Source organism: Lontra canadensis, unplaced genomic scaffold (genome assembly GCF_010015895.1).
Source record: "Lontra canadensis isolate GAN:19392208 unplaced genomic scaffold, GSC_riverotter_1.0 scaffold28, whole genome shotgun sequence".
Lineage (NCBI taxonomy): Eukaryota > Metazoa > Chordata > Mammalia > Carnivora > Mustelidae > Lontra > Lontra canadensis.
The window spans coordinates 13,727,860-13,751,691 of NW_022631022.1; the positions used below are offsets into that span (position 1 = coordinate 13,727,860).

The 23,832-nt window shown below is 38.5% G+C and overlaps 1 protein-coding gene across 1 annotated transcript in view; it reads right to left on the bottom strand.

The window, feature by feature from the left end:
* UNC13C (unc-13 homolog C) overlaps nucleotides 1-23,832 on the bottom strand; it is a 601,184-nt gene that overhangs the window by 206,441 nt on the left and 370,911 nt on the right. The gene's annotated exons all lie outside the window — the stretch shown is intronic.

Genomic DNA, 23,832 nt, shown 5'->3' on the forward strand with positions numbered 1-23,832 from the left:
ACATACCCTCCCCAATATCCATGATTACCCCACCCCCCCAACCCCCCTCCCCCCAGCAACCCTCAGTTTGTTTTGTGAGATTAAGAGTCACTTATGATTTATCTCCCTCCCAATCCCATCTTGCTTCATTTACTCTTCTCCTACCCCCTTAACCCCCCATGTTGCATCTCCTCTCCCTCATATCAGGGAGATCATATGATAGTTGTCTTTCTCCGATTGACTTATTTCGCTAAGCATGATACCCTCTAGTTCCGTCCACGTCGTCGCAAATGGCAAGATTTCATTTCTTTTGATGGCTGCATAGTATTCTGTTGTGTACATATACCACATCTTCTTTATCCATTCGTCTGTTGATGGACATCTAGGTTCTTTCCATAGTTTGGCTATTATAGACATTGCTGCTATAGACATTCGGGTGCATGTGCCCCTTCGGATCACTACGTTTGTATCTTTAGGGTAAATACCCAGCAGTGCAATTGCTGGGTCATAGGGTAGTTCTATTTTCAACATTTTGAGGAACCTCCATGCTGTTTTCCAGAGTGGTTGCACCAGCTTGCATTCCCAACAACAGTGTAGGAGGGTTCCCCTTTCTCCGCATCCTCGCCAGCATCTGTCATTTCCTGACTTGTTAATTTTAGCCATTCTGACTGGTGTGAGGTGGTATCTCATTGTGGTTTTGATTTGTATTTCCCTGATGCCGAGTGATACGGAGCACTTTTTCATGTGTCTGTTGGCCATCTGGATGTCTTCTTTGCAGAAATGTCTGTTCATGTCTTCTGCCCATTTCTTGATTGGATTATTTGTTCTTTGGGTGTTGAGTTTGCTAAGTTCATTATAGATTCTGGACACCAGCCCTTTATCTGATATGTCGTTTGCAAATATCTTCTCCCATTCTGTCAGTTGTCTTTTGGTTTTGTTAACTGTTTCATTTACTGTGCAAAAGCTTTTGATCTTGATAAAATCCCAATAGTTCAGTTTTGCCCTTGCTTCCCTTGCCTTTGGCAATGTTCCTAGGAAGATGTTGCTGCGGCTGAGGTCGAAGAGGTTGCTGCCTGTGTTCTCCTCAAGGATGTTGATGGATTCCTTTGTCACATTGAGGTCCTTCATCCATTTTGAGTCTTTTTTCATGTGTGGTGTAAGGAAATGATCCAGTTTCATTTTTCTGCATGTGGCTGTCCAATTTTCCCAACACCATTTGTTGAAGAGGCTGTCTTTTTTCCATTGGACATTCTTTCCTGCTTTGTCGAAGATTAGTTGACCATAGAGTTGAGGGTCTATTTCTGGGCTCTCTATTCTGTTCCATTGATCTATGTGTCTGTTTGTGTGCCAGTACCATGCTGTCTTGATGATGACAGCTTTGTAATAGAGCTTGAAGTCTGGAATTGTGATGCCACCAACTTTGGCATTCTTTTTCAATATTCCTTTGGCTATTCGAGGTCTTTTCTGGTTCCATATAAATTTTAGGATTATTTGTTCCATTTCTTTGAAAAAAATGGATGGTACTTTGATAGGAATTGCATTAAATGTGTAGATTGCTTTAGGTAGCATAGATATTTTCACAATATTTATTCTTCCAATCCAGGAGCATGGCACATTTTTCCATTTCTTTGTGTCTTCCTCAATTTCTTTCATGAGTACTTTATAGTTTTCTGTGTATAGATTCTTAGTCTCTTTGGTTAGGTTTATTCCTAGGTATCTTATAGTTTTGGGTGCAATTGTAAATGAGATTGACTCCTTAATTTCTCTTTCTTCTGTCTTGTTGGTGTAGAGAAATGCAACTGATTTCTGTGCATTGATTTTATATCCTGACACTTTACTGAATTCCTGTACCAGTTCTAGCAGTTTTGGAGTGGAGTCTTTTGGGTTTTCCACATATAGTATCATATCATCTGCGAAGAGTGATAGTTTGACTTCTTCTTTGCCGATTTGGATGCCTTTAATTTCTTTTTGTTGTCTGATTGCAGAGGCTAGGACTTCTAGTACTATGTTGAATAACAGTGGTGATAATGGACATCCCTGCCGTGTTCCTGACCTTAGCAGAAATGCTTTCAGTTTTTTTCCATTGAGAATGATATTTGTGATGGGTTTTTCATAGATGGCTTTGATAATATTGAGGTATGTGCCCTCTATCCCTACACTTTGAAGAGTTTTGATCAGGAAGGGATGCTGTACTTTGTCAAATGCTTTTTCAGCATCTATGGAGAGTATCATATGGTTCTTGTTCTTTATTAATGTGTTGTATCACATTGATTGATTTGTGGATGTTGAACCAACCTTGCAGCCCTGGAATAAATCCCACTTGGTCGTGGTGAATAATCCTTTTAATGTACTGTTGAATCCTATTGGCTAGTATTTTGGTGAGAATTTTTGCATCTGTGTTCATCAAGGATATTGGTCTGTAGTTCTATTTTTGATGGGATCCTTGTCTGGTTTGGGGATCAAGGTGATGCTGGCCTCATAAAATGAGTTTGGAAGTTTTCCTTCCATTTCTATTTTTTGGAACAGTTTCAGGAGAATAGAAATTAATTCTTCCTTAAATGTTTGGTAGAATTCCCCCGGGAAGCCGTCTGGCCCTGGGCTTTTGTTTGTTTGGAGATTTTTGATGACTGTTTCAATCTCCTTACTGGTTATGGGTCTGTTCAGGCTTTCTATTTCTTCCTGGTTCAGTTGTGGTAGTTTATATGTCTCTAGGAATGCATCCATTTCTTCCAGATTGTCATTTTGTTGGCATAGAGTTGCTCATAATATGTTCTTATGATTGTCTGTATTTCTTTGGTGTTAGTTGTGATCTCTCCTCTTTCATTCATGATTTTATTTATTTGGGTCCTTTCTCTTTTCTTTTTGATAAGTCTGGCCAGGGGTTTATCAATCTTATTAATTCTTTCAAAGAACCAGCTCCTAGTTTCGTTGATTCGTTCTATTGATTTTTGGTTTCTATTTCATTGATTTCTGCTCTGATCTTTATGATTTCTCTTCTCCTGCTGGGTTTAGGGTTTCTTTCTTGTTCTTTCTCCAGCTCCTTTAGGTGTAGGGTTAGGTTGTGTACCTGAGACCTTTCTTGTTTCTTGAGAAAGGCTTGTACCGCTATATATTTTCCTCTCAGGACTGCCTTTGTTGTGTCCCACAGATTTTGAACCATTGTGTTTTCATTATCATTTGTTTCCATGAATTTTTTCAATTCTTCTTTAATTTCCTGGTTGACCCATTCATTCTTTAGAAGGATGCTGTTTAGTCTCCATGTATTTGGGTTCTTTCCAAATTTCCTCTTGTGATTGAGTTCTAGCTTCAGAGCATTGTGGTCTGAAAATAGGCAGGGAATGATCCCAATCTTTTGATACCGGTTGAGACCCGATTTAGGACCGAGGATGTGACCTATTCTGGAGAATGTTCCATGTGCAATAGAGAAGAATGTGTATTCTGTTGCTTTGGGATGAAATGTTCTGAATATATCTATGATATCCATCTGGTCCACTGTGTCATTTAAGGCCTTTATTTCCTTGTTGATCTTTTGCTTGGATGATCTGTCCATTTCAGTGAGGGGAGTGTTAAAGTCCCCTACTATTATTATATTATTGTTGATGTGTTTCTTTGATTTTGTTATTAAATGGTTTATGTAGTTGGCTGCTCCCACGTTAGGGGCATAGATATTTAAAATTGTTAGATCTTCTTGTTGGAAAGATCCTTTGAGTAGGATATAGTGTCCTTCCTCATCTCTTATTATAGTCTTTGGCTTAAAATCTAATTGATCTGATATAAGGATTGCCACTCCTGCTTTCTTCTGATGTCCATTAGCATGGTAAATTCTTTTCCACCCCCTCACTTTAATTCTGAAGGTGTCTTTGGGTTTAAGATGAGTTTCTTGTAGGCAACATATAGATGGGTTTTGTTTTTTTATCCATTCTGATACCCTGTGTCTTTTGATTGGGGCATTTAGCCCATTAACATTCAGGGTAACTATTGAGAGATATGAATTTAGTGCCATTGTATTGTCTGTAAGGTGACTGTTATTGTATATTGTTTCTGTTCCTTTCTGATCTACTACTTTTAGGCTCTCTCTTTGCTTACAGGACCCCTTTCAATATTTCCTGTAGAGCTGGTTTGGTGTTTGCAAATTCTTTCAGTTTTTGTTTGTCCTGGAAGCTTTTAATCTCTCCTTCTATTTTCAATGATAGCCTAGCTGGATATAGTATTCTTGGCTGTATGTTTTTCTCGTTTAGTACTCTGAATATATCATGCCAGCTCTTTCTGGCCTGCCAGGTCTCTGTGGATAAGTCTGCTGCCAATCTAATATTTTTTCCATTGTATGTTACAGACTTCTTTTCCCGGGCTGCTTTCAGGATTTTCTCTTTGTCACTAAGACTTGTAAATTTGACTATTAGGTGACGGGGTGTGGACCTATTCTTATTGATTTTGAGGGGGTTCTCTGAACCTCCTGGATTTTGATGCTTGTTCCCTTTGCCATATTGGGGAAATTCTCTCCAATAATTGTCTCCAATATACCTTCTGCTCCCCTCTTTCTTCTTCTTCTGGATTCCCAATTATTCTAATGTTGTTTCGTCTTATGGTGTCACTTATCTCTCGAATTCTGTCCTCGTGGTCCAGTAGCTGTTTGTCCCTCTTTTGCTCAGCTTCTTTATTCTCTGTTATTTGGTCTTCTATATCGCTAATTCTTTCTTCTGCCTCATTTATCCTAGCAGTGAGAGCCTCCATTTTTGATTGCACCTCATTAATAGCTTTTTTGATTTCAACTTGGTTAGATTTTAGTTCTTTTATTTCTCCAGAAAGGGCTTTTATATCTCCCGAGAGGGTTTCTCTAATATCTTCCATGCCTTTTTCGAGCCCGGCTAGAACCATGAGAATCATCATTCTTAACTCTAGATCTGACATATTACCAATGTCTGTATTGATTAGGTCCCTAGCCTTTGGTACTGCCTCTTGTTCTTTTTTTTGTGGTGAATTTTTCTGCCTTGTCATTTTGTCCAGATAAGAGTATATGAAGGAACAAGTAAAATACTAAAAGTGCGGCAACAACCCCAGGAAAATATGCTTTAGCCAAATCAGAAGAGATCCCAAATCGTGAGGGGGGGAAGGGGATATAAAGAGGTTCAGAAAGAAAATAAGAAAAGAAAAAAAAAAGAAAAAGAAAAAAGAAAAAAGAAAAAAAGAAAACCAATAATGAAAAAATATAAAAAGGAAAAAATAAATATATATATATTAGATAAACTAGTTAAAAAACTTTAAAAAAGAAAAGGGTAAAAGTTAAAAAAATTTAGCAGAAGAAGAGAAAAAAAATTGAAAAAGAAAAAAAATTAAATTAACTGCAAGGCTAAAGAATCATGGGGAGAAAGCCACGAGTTCCGTGCTTTGCTTTCTCCTCCTCTGGAATTCCGCTGCTCTCCTTGGTATTGAAACTGCACTCCTTGGTAGGTGAACTTGGTCCTGGCTGGGTTTCTTGTTGATCTTCTGGGGGAGGGGCCAGTTATAGTGATTCTCAAGTGTCTTTGCCCCAGGCGGAGTTGCACCGCCCTTACCAGGGGCCGGGCTGAGTAATCCGCTCGGGTTTGCTTTCGGGAGCTTTTGTTCCCTGAGCGCTTTCCGTAGAGTTCCGGAGGACGGGAATGAAGATGGCGGCCTCCCAGTCTCCGGCCCGGAGGAGCCGAGAGTCTGGGGCCCCACTCCTCAGTGTGCCCTCAGAGAACAGCGCCCATTTGCTCCCGTCACCCTGGCCTCTGTCCGCGCTCCGAGCTGACTGAGCCTGAGACCGGTTCAAGGTAAGCCCGAGCTGTGAGCTCACTCCTCGGCTCTGTCTCTGTAGCCGGCTTCCCGGTTCTAATACCTGTAAGCTCTGCGACACTCAGACACCCCCGATCCTTCTGTGACCCTGCGGGACCTGAGGCCACGCTGACCCCGCGTGCGCTTCACCCCGGTTAAGCCTCTGGAGCGATGTCCCTCAGCGGAACAGACTTTTAAAAGTCCTGATTTTGTGCTCCGTTGCTCCGCCGCTTGCCGGGAGCCGGCCCCTCCCCCCGCGGTCTATCTTTCCGTCGCTTTGGATTCACTTCTCCTCCAGTCCTACTTTTCAGAAAGTGGTTGATTTTCTGTTTCTAGAATTGCTGTTCTTCTTCTCTTTGATCTCCCGTTGGATTTGTAGGTGTTTGCAATCTTTAGATAAGATATCTAGCTGATCTCCCGCTACCTGAAGTACTCTCAGCCTGCTACTTCTCTGCTATGTTGACTCCTCCCCCTCTAAAGATTTTATTTATTTGACAGAGATCACAAGCAGGCAGAGAGGCAGGTGGGGCGGAGCAGGGGTGGGGGGTGGGGTGTGGAGAAGAAGGCTCCCTGCTGAGCAGGAAGCCCCATGCAGGGCTCGATCCCAGGCCCCTGAGACCATGACCTGAGCCGAAGGAAGGGGCTTAACCCACTGAGCCATTCAGGTGCCCCAAGGAATTAACATTTAAACCCTACTTGAGGAGGACTAGTAGAAGATGTCAAACATGGGACTACTTAATTACATTTTGTTTTAAATGATTTGTCAGTAAAAGGAAGTTTAATTGAAGTTAAACTAATGAAATAGTTGAGGAAAATTGATAGACTCATGAAAATATTTATGAAATTGACCAAAAGTGAAGTTGACCAAATTCATTGCCTACGTGGTGAGAAAGAAGAGAGAGAGAGGGAAAATCAAGTGGGACTATCCAGAAGGCAACTGGGTAGATATGTTTGGATTTTTAAGTAACATCCTAGACTGCTGATGTAGCTACAAGAATTCCAGGGTATATGTGGTAGCTGAAATTTTGGAGTAAATAAGATTACTCAGAGAGAGGGAGAATATATGACCAGAGGCAAGACCTTGGAGAAAAATACGAATAAGGAAAATAATACAATTTTATGAAAGAGTGATGTAGGTGGGGGAGTGAGCTGAAATGGGAAAGAAGGGATCCAGAGTGTATGTGGGAGAATCGGCCTCAAACAAATGAAAAACATGACTTCTTCTAGTCAGAAGATAGTCTTGCAGGTAAGTCTTGCTGATGGTGAGAAAGAATAGCTAAGAATTTCTATCCTGAGAGAAGAGGAGGAATAAATAGTAAATATTTGAAACAGCCTCAACAAGGAATGACAGAGAGCCTGAACTGGACTCACGGTGGCACTGGAACCCATGGTGGCACCAGCAGTTAGCTTGGGAGCTTTGCTGAGAGTGGGGCCCTGAACTTACAGTGTCACTACTCAGGATAATCATGGCTTTTCTGGATTTAGAAGTCAAGGGCATTGGATTTGCTACTGAGGTAGAGTAAAAATAGGAAAAGAGAAAGAGATTTAAATGTTTGACTTGAGTGGTTAAAGTGCTGGAACAAATATTTATTTTGGTCCAGAGGAAGGAAGAAGAGAAACACAAAGGCACAAGGAAATGCAAATCTTTTTTTTATCTCACATCTTTTCAACTTTTGCCAAGAGCTCATAGACACCCCGCCCCTCACATCACTACACCTCTTTTCTTTGTTCTGTAATCACCTTATAGTGCCGAAAAGGCTACAAATAATTATGGTAATTCCTGTGTTCTACAGAAGAGAAAACAAAGGCTGACCTGGTTTAAAGTGGTCCATCTAAGGTCACAAAATGTCCTAAAAGTCAGAACACCCAGACCTTGAAAATTTCATGTTCTCAAGGGAATGTCCTTTGTTCTACCCTCCATTCTCCTCAAGTTAAAAATTACTCAAGTTAAATAGAAAACAGAGTTGGATTTTGTTTTCTAAGTCATAAAGGAACAAATTAAGGCTGATTAACAGAGTTTATGACAGCTCCCTTAATTAAAAAGTTTGAGAGCCACTGTAAATGGAAACATTAATAATTTTAATTGATGACCTAAATCTCCATATATATATATATAAATAAATGGAATATCCTTTTGAAGGTGGTATCAACATTTCCTATTACTGTTTTTTTCTTTTTTGCTTCTGTTTCACTTTACATCTGAGAAATTTCCAACATGCAGTTCCCTAATTTTAAGAGGAAATGGAATAGCTTTCTGGATATTTATGTGGATCCTCTTCCAAGCACTGATAAACTCCTATGCTAGATCCCTCTGTAAAACATTACTTTTTAAATTAATAGTCATTGGGAAATTACTGTTCTACTCAAATAACTTAATAGACGTTGCTAACTGAGAATAAAAATTGAGCAACTAGTAGCCTTAAATAGGACTAATTACTGAAAATTAAAACTATGCAAATCGAGTTAGAAAAAATTGCATATATTAGAATAATTCACTTTTACTCTAGCAAAATATTTAAAGAATCTTTACTAGGTCCTTTCAGCTTCAATAAATCCAATGTATCTTGACATTTAAATTGCCAAAACTGCATTTTAAAGTGTTTGGACATTCTCAGTGGCTTTTAATAGCATTTAACGGTTCCTTGAATTTGAATAGACTGTACATAGGTAAGTTATCTATACACAACCATAAAGTGTTATAACTCTGAATTTAGATTTAAATATACAAATTACTTAACTGTGGTTTAATTGAAAAAGTAATAATTGAACAGAAAATCTGAAACTTATATTCTGTTCTCAGCTTAACATGAATATGTACAATTTGGAAAAGGATTTTATTTTTTCAACTTCAGATTTCTTCTATTAAAATAGGATGATATATAGCCAATCCTGTTTCTGATAATTCGAGCAAGTATATAGGTAGAATTGTGGAGGCCAAGAAAAACAAGGCTGTACCCACCTCGAGCCTAGCCCAATTTCCAGAGACAAATAACTCAGTTCCTTAAGCCCTAATGTCACCCTCCCCTCCATAAACAAAACTGAAGGAGGCTGACGTAGAAGGAAAAGTAAATAAAGTTAAATTTCTCCTAAACCCAAATCTCACTAACAAGGACACTTGATAGCAAGAATGTGACATTCCACCAGGAAACTCCCAATTGTCTTCATGCTAGTGCCTCATTAAAGGGAAAAAACGGCCTTGGCTTGATAGTAACCAGGCCTTCAATATCCTGACAGTCTTCTTTACCCTGATAGCCCTTCTGAACGCCCCCTTTGTCCTTACCCACCGCTGAGTCCACCCCTACTCTGCCTTTAAAAACTCTGACTGTAATCTGGCTCAGGGTCCAAGTCCCTACTCCGCTGCGTTGGGTACACTTGAGCCCAAGCTTAAGCTTGTCAAATAAACCCTTGTGTGATAGCATCGGTGCTTGGCTCCTTGGTGGTCTCTCAGACATGAAAACTCGGGCACAACAGAATATCTTCAATAAGAGGTCATTTATTAATGTAACAGGTGAATACTTGCCTTTAATTAAATTTATGGCATATGATATATGGTCTACCTAATGGATAACTCTCTTATCTGAATCCCAAGAGAGATGCAAAAGAACATTCCTTAAATATAAAACATTTCCAGTGGGTAAACTCATAGTTTTTGTCCTTTTCTCTTTATATAAATTAAACTTACATCAAAAAGGAAAAATGCAACCAGTCACATGTAGCTGGCATTTATTTTCCACTGAAGACACTACACCTTTAAAACAACTAGCAGTGCTTAGACCAAACTCAGGAGTAGCATGATAGTGGACTTCAATACATGATAGGCTGTCATATAGGAAGAGATTAAAAGATAAATTAGATTTGTCTTGTGTGGTCAAGAAGAAAACTAGTATCTATGAGTAAAATTTTCAATATAGAAGATTTTAGTACGGTGTAAAGAAAAACTTCCTAAATATCAGATCTCTCCAAATATTTTAACTCCCAGATGTTAAATGTTATGAGGCATATAGGAAGTCCCTTGTCTACATTGTACCTAAAAACTGACCACATGCTGAGTCTCTTTTTAATATATTTTCTGCGATTATACCTGTAATTAAATTTACAGAGAAGAAAACATAACCCCTACGTTTTAAGCACTTGATATGTTGATTTAAAAGTATATGATTACTATTTTTAATAGTTTTATTGAGGTATAATTAATAGACAAAAACTGCATGTTTGATGTATACAGTTTGATAAGTTTGGACATATGCATATATCCATGATACCATCACCAAAACAAGGTAATAAACCTATCTGTCACCTCCCCCCCAAATTCCCTTATGTCTCTTTGCTTTTTTCCCTTGCCCCACTTATGACAAGGCACTTATCATGAGATCTACTCTCTTATTGAATTTTTAAATGCACACTGTGTTGTTAATTGTTGGTACTACAGTGTACAGCAGATATTTAGAACTTAATTTGTCTCGCCTAACTATAACTTCGTACCCCTGAACATATGGGTACTGTTTGATTTTAATTATTTTTTATTTTAAGCTTTCATTTTTTAAAATGATTTATTTGAGAGAGAAAAGGTTAATACACATACCTGAGTTGGGGAGAGGGGCAGAGGGAGAGAAATCCTCAAGCAGATTCCCTGCTGAGCATGAGGCCTGATGCAGGGCTTGATACAAAGACACTGAGATCATGACCTGAGCCAAAATCGAGAGCCCAATGCTTAACCAACTGAGCCATCCAGATGTTACATAGATACTATTTTAAATGGCTGGAATTAATTGTGGCAGAAAGTGGATAGCTGTTCCCCAAATCAATTTTCCCTTTTCCTTGAGTGCACATCTACATTACTGTGGAAGATTAAATAAGTAAATTCTTTGATAATCTTTCCATTAAAACATATGTTTATATTTCCTTTCCTTGAATATGGATGACTTTCACCAACAGAATATGACAGAAGTGACCTATGTCAGTTTTCAGGCTGAGGTGTTAAGAAACTGGCGATTCCCAAGTCCTGTCTCTTGGACCATCTCTCTTAAAATCCAGCCACTAAACTGAAATTGCCCGAGTAGTCCTGTGGAGATGTCTATGTGGAAAAGAACCAACCAGGGGCGCCTGGGTGGCTCATAAGGTTAAAGCCTCTGCCTTCAGCTCAGGTCATGATCTCAGGGTCTTGGGATCGAGCCCCGCATTCGGCTCTCTGCTCAGCGGGGAACTGCTTCCCCCTCTCTCTCTGCCCGACTCTATGCCTGCTTGTGATCTCTGTCTGTCAAATAAATAAATAAAATCTTAAAAAAAGAAAAGAACCAACCAACACATTTGGTACACAGTTCCTACTGACAGCACCAACTTGCTAGCCATATGAATAAGCATGTCCAAAGTAGAACTTCATCTTGGGTCAAACCATATCAGCTGAAACCACAAAGAACAGAGTTGAGACTTTACCACTCAGCCCTGCTTAAACTGCATTTATGTGAGCAAAGTAAGCTACTGTTACTATCTTAAACCATTATGTTTTAGGGTAGTTCTTTATTCAACAGATAAACAGAACAGAATTTGACACTGAAAGTGGACCCTTAATATAGCACAAACTTAAAACATGTGGCAATGATTTGGGACTGAGTGGTGGTAGGCAGAAGCTAGAAGGGTTTCAAGAAGGTAATTAATGATATCAGAGGACTTGTCAGGGAGAAACTGAAAGACAGTGAAAAAATTATTTCAAGCCAGGTAAAAGATGATTCCTACTATTTAGTGGGGAAAATTTGTCAACATTGTCATCTACAATAAATATAGAAAATAGAAAATAGAATTGTTTTCTGAGCTGATGGATTTAGCAGAGTAATGAACAGGCCAAGTGGTTTCTTATAGCCATGTAGAATACGATATAGCTAGAGAGAGGGAAGCTTAGCTAAACAAAGCAAAACAGAACAAAAACACATCATTTTCCAGGCAGAAGTGTACTTCCTGGGTTCAAAAGTAAAACTTTCTTGTCCTTAATCTTCCCGGAAGCTAAGGCTTTCAATGTGTGAAATGTCTTCAGGGAACACATCAAATCCAGGGCACCTTACGTGTATGACTTTATAGTCAAAATGTCTAGGTCCAAAGAAGTTTTCTGAGAGCTTTATGAATATTTAAGATATATCTAGTACAGTTTCTAAGAATCTTAAGGAAGTTCTTCTTTGAATTTTTCTGCTAGAAGAAAATGGCTTGTAAGAATCTTGTAGTTTCTTGTGCCTTGTAGTTCCTTTCAACTAGACAGAAGACTTCCAAGATTCCTAAGTGTATTGTCCAATCTTAGCCCAAGATTTTCCATTCACATTAAGAAGGTCTGTCTCAGTAAGAAACATGAGTGCCATTTTTGTCTAATGCAAGGCCCACAGATACTTAAACTAAATTATATCAGTTTGGACAGAAAAAAATTAAGTCAGCACAAAACGAAAAGATGATTTTGAATCATCTATGGGCAGGAAGCTGAGAAGAAGGCTACTCAGTCGTAACCATGAGCTGTTCCTTATGGAGCAGGATAAATGACCCAAGGGCAAGGCTACAAACCCAGCAAATGGAGCCAAGAGTCATGGAGAATAATTCCCAGACAGCGGGACTGAGCTGCAATTAAGAACTGACAACATGTTCCCAGCTAGATTTCAGAATTTTTATGGACGAGTGTCATGTGTCTCCTATTTTTGAACAGAAATATCTGTATCGGTTATATTATTTCTATCTCACCATTGTACCTTGGGCATCTGGGAGAAGCCAACAACCAGGCTCTGTAGTTTCCAAACATTTAGATGAAGAGGAACCATGCTTCAGAAATGGGACCCAAGGAGCTTCATCTCCATCTGGACATGATTTAGAGTGATTCTGAACCTCAAGCATGAGCTTGAAACTATAACAGCACAAGAATTTTGTAAGGTGTTGGGAGTGAGTGCAATAGGCACTTGAGACAAATGTCATGAATCTTTGGAGAGGTCCACATGGAAATAAACTCAAATTCCAAGAAACCCTTCTGCTAAGCTTTCAGATGGAAGTTGTTACCAACTTTCTAGCCATGTGTGTAAGCACTCTTGGAAGTGGACCCCCTCAGCCCTAATTGAGCCACTTTGGTTAATGCTGTCTGGAACAGAGATAAGTCATCCCAATCGGCTCTGTCCAAATTGCAGGATAGATTAATAAGCTTTTTTTTTTTGTCATTGAGATTTGGTATCTTTTATTAAACAGCGACAGATAAGCAAAACAATTCTACTTCCTAGCTTCCTTTGCAATTAGTTGTGGACATCTGAGTTCTAGCCAGTAGAATGTGAGCAGAAGTACTACAGCCTACTAACTGTATCTAATCCACTATGCTCTTTTCTCCTCTTCTAGTTGCTATGCAAAAGCATAGCCTTTAGTACCAAGTTAAAGATGGCAGACTCATAAGAAATGGACTTGGTTCTCCAAATCATGGCTGGAGATGTGAAGCAGTTTTGCTTGTGGATACACGGTCGCATTCCTTCAGCTCACCTGACATCATTGCATCTCTGGTGAATAATTCCGTGTATGTTGGCTGAGTCCCACATCAAGCACTTGCTGAAGCCTCTCTCTGCTTTGCTGCTTGGGGCTTCTTACAAAAGTCAGAGGCAGTCATTCTGTGACCTTCAAGCGTGGCCCAGAAGTGTGAAAGTCTCAACAGCTCAGCTTCCCTGTATTAGCTTCCTAGTCCTATCATAACAAATTACCAAAATTTGGTAGCTAAAAACAAAAATGTATTCTCTCACAGTTCTGGAGGTGAGAAGTCCAAAATCAAAGTGCTGGCTGGGTGGTTTCTTTCTAGAGACTCTGAATTCCTCCCATGTCTCTCTCCTCACTTTTGATGACTGGGCAACCCTTGAGAGTCTTTGGTCTATGAATGGAGAACTCCAATCTCTGCCTCTACATTCATGTGCTCATGTTTTCCCTGTGCATCTGTGTCTTCTTTTCTGTCTCTTGTAAAAATATCTGTATTTGGATTTAGGACATTACCTAATCTCTATATGCTTACCTTAATTACATCTGCAAAAGTCTTACTCAATATAAGGTCATATTCTGAGGTTCTGGGTGGACCATTCAACCCATTACACTTGCCATCCTTCATTGGAACAGTTCTGAGGTGTGTGCTCTATGGGTTTTCCCAGCGGGCTCCCAAAGGAACAGAGCCTCAGGTGACAACAGAAACAAGCAGCTCATTCTACTATTCTTTCTTGCTTTTCTGACTTCCATATCTCATTTTCTCTACCTATTATACTTCTCTTTCTGGGGTCATGTCTCAAACTACTGACAAGTTCCTTTTTTTAGTCTCTGCTTTCAAAGAACCCCAAGTATGACAGGAAGAACCACTTGTGTACCATGAGCATCCATTTTTATAGACATTACAAGAGTAAGAATAAAACATGACTCATATTTGAATTTGTCTAAGCAGATGGTTTGATCTGAAATAATATAAACCCCATTGTTCTTTATAAAATGTGAACTCTCTGTAGGCTTTTTCTGGCTATGTTTTTGGTGTCATCCACATTTTCCTTTTGTTTCTGTCATTAGCTTCTAAAACCATTTTTGTCCTTAATGGAATCTTAAAGCACTGTGAAAATCTGTGCATTTTATCTTGTTAAGCTTAGCTATTCTTAGATGTTTCAGGAAAGTGATTATTAGATATTTTATCCTTAAAATTAATAAATAATTTCTCTCAAAAAAAGGAATGTAATTTTTTAAAGGAAGCAGTTACTATTGGATACTATAGTGCAACAATTTGAAGTACACTCAGTGTCTCTTTTCAATGGATTAGAAATTCTCTTAAAGAAAAAAACAAAGTCTTTTGCTCCAAATATGAAAAACCCAAGGAAATGAAATCAATGGAGAAAATAAGATGTTGTAATTGAAATAAACAAATTTTGCTGTGAAGCAGGTGTATTTACTTTCTGTTGTCTTGTGACAAATTACCACAACTTTAGCAGCTTTAAATAGTAGACATGTACTGTCTCACAGCTACTATGGGTCAGGCATCCAGGCTTGGCATAACTGGGTACTCTGCTCAGTGCTCCACCAGGCTGTAATCAAGATATTAGCCAGAAATGGGATCTCATCTGAGGTAAGTCTATGTGGTTGCTGGCAGAATTAATTTCCTTGTATCTAGAGAACAGAGAGAAACTTGATTTTTCAAAGCAAGCAGGACAATCTCTCTGACCTCAGAAAAGGTTCAAGTGTCCTTTTTAGGGGTCACCTGATTAAGTCAGGCTCACCTAGTTTAATCTCTCTTTTCATTAAATCATAGCCAAACTGATTAGGGACCTTAATCAGGAAAAGTCCTTTGCCTTTACTATATAGCATAATCTAATTGCAGGTTTAAACTTTTGTTTTAGGTTTATGTTTTCTTTTTTTCTCTCTTTCTCTTCCTTTTTTTTTTTTTTGCCATTTTCTGTTGGCTAGAAGCAAGTCAAAATTTCCCCCCACACTTTAGGGAAAAGCATTATATAGGAGCATGATTCACTGAGAGTGGTCTCAGAATTCTGCTAACCACTGCAGGGTAGAAGTTATTTTTAACACTTACCCAGGGGCTGGGGTGGGAGAAAATGTTAAAAACCCAAGTTTGTCTTGCTGAGTGGTTGAACACATATTCTCAGTAAGCCTCTCACAGTTGACACAGCTGAGATATTGAATGAAGAGTTGTAATTTACAAAATATACAACCATTTTAGAACACAGATTGACATTATTACGTGAAGGTAATTATACACATATTCTACCTCTCTATAATGTCACTTACACATATATATCCTGGAGACACTTTCCCATTCATTCACCAAGAGACATATACAGAAATGCTTAGAGAAATATTTTCACCATAGCCACAGTTCCCCAAAGTGGAAGTAACCCAACTCTATCATCTGTAGAATATATAAATTGTGATTTATGTGATGGAATTTCCACAGTGTGCTGAAAGCGAATGGCCAGCTGTGTAGTAGATACTGCAAAGCTCTGCTCCAGTTCCCTCCTCAGGGCCAAGCACAGCCCCCTCGCCACTGGTAATAGAGGTTGCAAAAGGATCAGAGTTGTGTTCTTCGCTGGGAGTGGCACTCCGAGGCAAGGAACTGATTCACCTAAATTATTCCCACTTCTAAGATAAAGTACTAATGACATAAAAGCACAGCTTATGCTGTGTTACAAAGCTCACTTGCTTTGCGTCAACGGGGGACATCTCTAAAGAGCAATCTTCCACCTGTTGCCTGTAGGATCGGCTGCGCGCTCTGAGATATCCCAAGTCAGCCCCTCTGTCTGCCTGATCTTCCCTTTCCCACTTCCTTACAGATAGGTCTCTCCAGAGCTGAGATGTCAAAAACACTAGCCCACTGGCTACTGGATGTTTAAATTTATATTTAAATTAATTCAAGTATCCAATAGCTGTATGTGGCTAGTGGCAATGGCCACTATATAAGGCAGTATAGACAGAACATGTTCACTATTACACAAAGTTCTATTGCACAGTCCACTGTTCAGAGCACTCTTATGGGGATACTTTTTTTTTTTTTAAGATTTTATTTACTTATTTGACAGAGAGAGATCACAAGTAGGCAGAGAGAGAGGAAGGGAAGTAGGCTCTCCACTGAGCAGAGAACCGGATGTAGGGCTCGATCCCAAGACCCTGGGATCATGACCTGATCCAAAGGCAGAGGCTTTAACCCACTGAGCCACCCAGGCACCCCTGGGCACACTTCTGTATGCAATTCTCCACCTCAGGATCTGTTTCCAGAGGACCCAGCCTAAAACAAACCGTGACATACAGCAGCACATACCAATCTCAAATACACAATGCTGAGGAGAAAAGATCATGACACAAAAGAATATATTCAGCATGGTTCCACTTATATCAATTAAAAAATGAATTAAATTAAATAGTAACTAATTTAAGTAAATATTTATATGTGGTAAAACTATAATGAAAAGCAAAAGGGTCATTAGAATGAGCTTCATGAAAGTGGTTATTTCTGAGGAAACAGATGCTGCCTTTTAAATCTGGTTAACAAGTACTCAGGTGTTCATTTCAGTATTATTATTTTTAAAACATAAGCATTTACTATTTTTTACTTAGGACATTTTTCAAACTAAGAACTTAAAAAGTAATCTGGGGAGGGGTGCCTGGGTGGCTCAGTGAGTTAAGTGTCTGCCTTTGGCTCCAGTCATGATCTCTGGTTCTGGAATCCAGTGTTGCCTAAGGCTCCCTGCTCAACTGGGAGTCTACTGTTCCTCTGCACACCTCCCCCCAGCCCCCCAAATTGTGTTCTCTCTCTCTCTCTCAAATGGAATTAAAAAAAATCTTAACAGTTAAAAAAAAAAAAAAGTAATCTGGGCCCTAAAAAAAGGAGGCTAATATTAATAGACAACCGGTATAAGTAAGATAAACTCCACTAATATGACATATTATCATTATTAAGGAGTCTTTTCTTTTGAATAAAGCTGTAGTAAAAATCATAGGTAAACCCTGAGCATCCAATAATTGTCCATGGAAATAAGATTAGAGACATCAAGCAAACCTACAATTGAATAGCGTCATATTAAAACTTTCTATAAGGTAGTCTTATCCGTAACAGACTAGCTAAGAACTACTGATAAGCTTCAGACCATCCAAAAAGTTTTGAAATGAGTTGGATATGTTTATGCAACTTGGGATCTTAACAGGATGCCTTGTTGATGACAAGAATGGAGAGTGAGCAGTGTGTGGGTCTCACTGGACCTAAGAAGAACATCTATTCCATACACTTCCTGCAAATGCTTGATCATCACTCCAAATTTTAAAAAATACTAATGATTAGTGAAAATTTACATTTTAACAAAGATTGATATTTTGTTTTTTAAAGCTACTATCAGTGGGGTTTAATTTTTTTTTTTTTTTTTTAGATTTCTTATGCTTCTCAGGAGAAATTTAGATTCTTCTACCTTAGCCAGCGATGAAGGTAAAAGACTGACTATAGACCGAAAGCCAGGAAGCTGTAAATAGTCTTTGAAGTGCTGGCTTGTAAAGTGAAATCTATAAATAAAAAGATGACAAGATGTCAGTTTAGAGATCAGAATGATCAACTAGAAAATACCCAATTCCTGTTTTGTCAAACGTAGGCTGAAAGTCAAGATGCAGGCAGGGGTAATTCGAGGAGAATTAGCACACAGGTACCTGCAGATGTTGTCAGGATATAATGTAAACTGTCAGACTGCTCACAGAGTTACAGAGTTGCAAGGAGCCTTAAAGATTTCAAGTGCTATTTCTTCTCTGAGCTTAATGCAAGTAAGCCAGCTTTATCTATAGGCCTAACTGCCCATATTTCCTTACAAGGAATTTATTGATTATATGTCGTGAACTAAATTGCTTGAGGGTAATTCAGATTTCCAAAATTTATGTCAGACTTAGCAAAAACAGACAGTCGCTAGGGTGTTGCTTCTCTAAAGTTGATTACTTCTCAATGTTTAATAGCCATGCTAAATGGGGTCAGTAAAAAGATTGGCTATCAGCTGACTTCCATCTCCTACTGTTTTTTTTTTTTCTTTTTTCCATCTGTGCATGGAAGGAGATGAGCGTAGTTAATGAAAGCACTAAATAAATACTAAGTTTATAGAAATGTCAAGTGTTAGCTTTATAACAGCGCCAGAATACACCAGTGATAATGGCATAGAAAAACTCAACCATGATAATTGGTACAAGCAATGAGTTTATAAGAAAACAAATGTTGTTTATTATTTCTTATCATCCTTAAAAACACAAGAGTATATAGTCAATGCTGAGGATCTCTGACTAACCAGAGATTCCAATAGAGCCAAAGCTCATTTTTCTTAAAAACAGCAGAAAATGTTAAGTTGGGTAACTAGAAGAGAATAGAAGTCCTGATATCCTCTTGGTACTCCTCTTTATCTCTCCTTTTAGGCATTCAAGTTGACTGATCTGAGGGTCCACCCAGTAGTAGAAAAATCAATCAGTGAAATTTTCATAAACAAAAAACAGAAAAGGGAAATCTAAGTATCTTTCAAACTAGGTAACTCATCTGCAAATAACCAAAAGGATGCTAAACTTTCTTCATATCCTATCTTTAATTTTACAGCTGATGGCACCCATCTAGTATTTCCTTCTGGATTTATCAATTCATTGGGTAAACATAAAATTGGTGGTGCGTTTTTTAAATTATGTGGCTTCTTATTAATTCCTGAATCATTACTTATGAATTTACTGTTGCATAGGGAACAGTGATCCAAATAGTCAATTACCAATTTAATTGTAAAAGTGGCTTATTGCTGGATTGCAATAAGCAAGTAAAGAAAGGAAAGGGGTTCAGAAAAGCCATTATTTCTGTCAAGGGAGGAAAAATCACCATATTAACCTTGCCCCAAATTATTGCAGTTCAAAACTACCAACATTAAATTGAAATAAAAAGGTAATATCGTACCATTCAGCTGGTAGACACCAACATTCAAAATTCAACTTTTCTTTGGTTAACAATCCTTTAACCTACACAGTCTATTTATGTAATTCACTTGTGGATATAAAAACACAATGGTGTACAACTTTATCACTTGTGATTAGACAAAACTTATTTATTCTTCATTTGTAGCTCTGGTAGGGCCTTTCAAGGCATATCTGAGCAAATCATTATTTCATGAAGGAGGATTCTAATGGGAAATGGAGGAGAGGATTCGAGTTATGTTTTTGTTTTTTAATCAACAAACTATAGTGAAATAAATCTGCAGCTGTTAAGCACCATGATGCTATAGTAACTCATTCGTTCTCTGGATTCTCAGTCTTGATAATAATAGAATAATATTAAAAAGTACTGTTTAGCAAATGCCTGCTACGCCTGCTCTGTTTCAGATTCTAAAACAGGAGTTGTGCAGTCATAATAGACATTTATTGCAATTGCTTATGTAATTATTGACCTAGATCTATTTTGCATAAGGAAAAGCCAGACGGTCTTGCTACAAGAATTAACTACATTGAATGCAAAAACCAAGGACTCAGCAAACAGTCATTAAAGAATTTTTAAGAAAATAATATGAATCAGTTATTAGCATTATCATATTTTGAGGGGAGGTGCTGGGAGAGGAATTGAGGCTTGGGAGAGTTAAATAACTTGTTTAGGTAACACTGCTTACCCACTGTTCAAACTTAATTTTGTCGGGAGAAGTAAATACACAAAGCACCAAGTATCCGTTCACAGAAGAGGTTACATTTGATGTGATTATATAAAGAAGATCTGATAGTGAAGAAGCTACCAAGGGACAGGGGCAGAGTAAAAGCCAACATATCTTGATTCCCACAACAGCAGAAAGGGCATTTCTCAGATCTGTGAATAATCCATTTTACAGATGATATTGTTCTTAAATAATGAGTTTCAAGTAATCAAAAGTAAGTAATGGTGCCCCAGTGCCATCTGTGACTTAATGGGGTTTCAACAATATAAGGCAATATGTCCGTGGTAAGAAACTCTTGTTAATAGTCATTGAAGTGCATGTTTAGTACTAAGGTGAGACAAGCCTTGAGTGCAAAATTAAAAGTTGGCCCTACACTTGCACAATCCAGGGGATCTTAGCCTAGTGAATCCCAGTCTTGACCCAAATGAAGTGTTGTGAACAGTGTGAACATCAGTGGTTGCTCTTAAGTTCCAGAGCTGTGTTTTGCAATGTGAAAGCCAAATCAAATGAGGCTATTTCAATTTAAATAAAATTAAAATTTGGTTCCTCAATTGCTCCAGCCAAAAGAGCTATAATTTGTTGAATCATTTGCATTTTCTCTCTACAAACTTTTAAATATTTATTTTGAATTCATTCATTCTACCAATATTTATTGAGCCAGTAACAAATATGAGGCACTGTGTACAGGCAGGGGAAGGGGAAGAAAGGAATTCTCAGAGATGAATCAGATGCAAATCCTTCCTTCAAATGGCCTATGGTATAATAGGTGAGCTAAAATTTGCAACAACAACAACAACAACAACAACAACAAATAAAACAATCATATGAAGTGGAACAAATTCTCAAGTAGGAATTTAGACTGAGGTGAAATTATTTACTGTGGGATCTATCAGAAATCTTTATAGAAAAGGTAGCATTTAAAATGAGAATATAGGGATAGGTACAGCTAGTGTGCATATATATGTGTGTGTGTGTGTATACATGTATACATATATGGCACAACAGGAAAGCTCTCTTTTCAAAAGCTAAGACAAGAAAATGTGAACCATATATAACAGGATCTGTTTGGTTTGCTTTGAATGTAAGGTGTTACAGAGTTGGTATTCTCTATGTTTATTGGTAACTTCTAAAAAATAATTTAAATAGTCACTATCAATAGCTTTAAACTAATGAGTAATTTTTATGTTATTAATAGCTGGTCTCATGCATCATTAAATTTCATGAATTGTAAGGTAATTTTTAGCTCCTGAGTTTCATTCCCATGAAAAAACAGCAGTGCTGGAGTGAAGTGATTCTTGATCTAAGTGGGTCCTACAGAATAGCATCCTGCTCTGTTTTATGGTTACTTCAGTGCCTTATAGCCCTTGGATAACTGAGTGTATTACACACATACAATAGAGGGCTGTCCAAACATGCCTTAAAGACAGGGTAGCCATTTTTCAGAAAAATGAAGATAAATATCTTCTATGGATTTTGTGTAAAATATTTGTGAGTGCTCAGGCACAATGCCACAATAAAACACCATCCGTTTTCAGGACGATGTTTAACAGAGATATCACAGAGAGACTTCCTCTTCTTATCAATGTGTCTAACTTGTTTCTTCCAGCTAACTGGGAATAGAATTACTGCCAGTATCCTGGATCAAACAGTTCATCATTTTCAAACCAATTACCAGATAATATTTATCATTCTAGCCAATACAAACCATGTGAAACCAAGATATCAAAAAGAATAATAAAATACTATAGGTACAAGGTAGAGGTGTGTGTGTGTGTGTGTGTGTGTGCGCGCGCGCGTGCACATAAGTAAATTATAATGAAATGTTTTCAGACAAGAGTGCTTTTTATCCTAGGGATCTAACTTTGGACTGGGGAATAAATATCAGGGAAAATACAAATCTGGATTAAAATCCACATCTGTAAAGCCATAAGGGAAATCTGGAAGGGCTAAACATAAGTACCCTAAGCTTCCAGCCTCTTTATAACATTTTGCCATGTTACAGAATAAATCTGTTGAATAGCAGGTAGAAAATGCATCAACACAGTTATATGTAGATGAAACATTAGTAATTCATTCTCAATAACAGGGTAAATCATACTTAAAAGATGCTTTAAAATAAAAACAGGGTCTTTCTCATGAAAAAAATGTTCAACATCACTAGCCATCAGGGAAATACAAATCAAAACCACAATGAGATACCACCTTGCACCAGTTAGAATGGCAAAAATTAACAAAACAGGAAACAACAAATGCAGCACAGTGTTCATAGCAGCAATGTCCACAATAGCCAAACCGTGGAAGGAGCTGAGATGTCCTTCAACAGATGAATGGATAAACAAAATGTGGTACGTATATACAAAGGACTATCACTCAGCCATCAGAAAGGATAAATAACTGCCATTTGCATCAACATGGATAGAACTGGAGGGGATTATGCTATGTGAAGTACATCAAGCAGAGAAAGACAATTATCATATAGTTTCACTCATATGTGGAGCACAAGCAATAGCATGGAGGACCATAGGGGAAGGGAGGGAAAACTGAAAGGGGAGAAATCAGAGAGGAAGATGAACCATGAGAGACTATGGACCCCAGGAAACAAATTGAGGGTTTCAAAGGGAGAGGGGAGTGGGGGAAGGGGTAACAGGGTGATGGGTACTAAGGAAGGCACATGCTGTGATGAGCACTGGGTGTTATATGCAACTAAAGAATCACTGAATGCTACACCAAAAACTAATGATGTACTTACTATACAGTGGCTAACTGAACATAATAAAAATAAATAAATAAAATAAAAAAAGGTATTTGTGTCTGAGGGAGAAATGTTTGATGTTAGAGGAAGCCATTGATAAAAACAGGAAATAAAATAATACACACAGGCAATGTCTTAACTGCTTTTCTTCTATGGCACAACTAATCAAATTCTCTTAGAACACTTTTACCTAGAGTGCCTCAAAGGTCAGAAACGTTCACATAATCCTAGATGTCTTCAAAATGCAGAACTAAAACTGGTACATTTTTTAATAAAAATCTGTGATATTTTTACACCTGAATAAGAGGAGTAGTCCAAGTCCTAAGCATTCAGAAAACATGGTGTAACAGAAGTTCTGAAGAATATTTCACAGTGTTCGCAATGATGGGGCCGCTTCTGGCGTCAACTATGAGAGACGGGACAGATGGGAGCCTAAGAAATCACAGGAGTACTGACCACAGAGACTCTCTTCAGTCCTAAACCCTGAGTCTCCCAGAACTCATAGCTGACACATGTAGAACTGTAAATCACTCTGGACCCCTATGTTATCCCAAAGACCTATGTAATGCAAAGGGAATCTTAACAAATGTAAGAAACAAACTTGGGAAGATAAAAATGAGAAAAACTACTTCAGTGCAGGACCCACGAGCAGTGCGAAGAGAAGTGCCCTTCCCCCAAGGTATTATAAAACCGAGGCAGAGATTTCTGGAGGTCACAGTGAGCTTAACCTCTGGAGGTGAACCACCCAGAAGGGGAAGAAGGGTGCAGAGGGAAGGAGCTCTGTGAGGTTGCTGCCTTCAGTGAGGTCAGGAACAGAGCAGGGATAGGGAAGGACTGGAAGGGTCCTGAAAACAGCCCTGGGCTGCTGGCTGGTTCTGCAGCTCTGACAGCAAACTGTTTAACTCTCTGGACGGGATCTCCTCTGCTGGGCAACAAAGAAATGCCTGTGGAATTTCTACCGTGTCAGTAGCTAGATTCTTGGCAATTCAATCACAGCTACTGCTCCAGACGTGGTGCTCATGTCAGCAACAAGCAAGAGCAGGTGGAAATGTCCTAGTCTGCACAGCCATTAGGACCTCATCTGATAGTTCTTATGTCCAGCCCAAAGCGGTTCTAGTACGCTACTCTTACAATCATTTATGG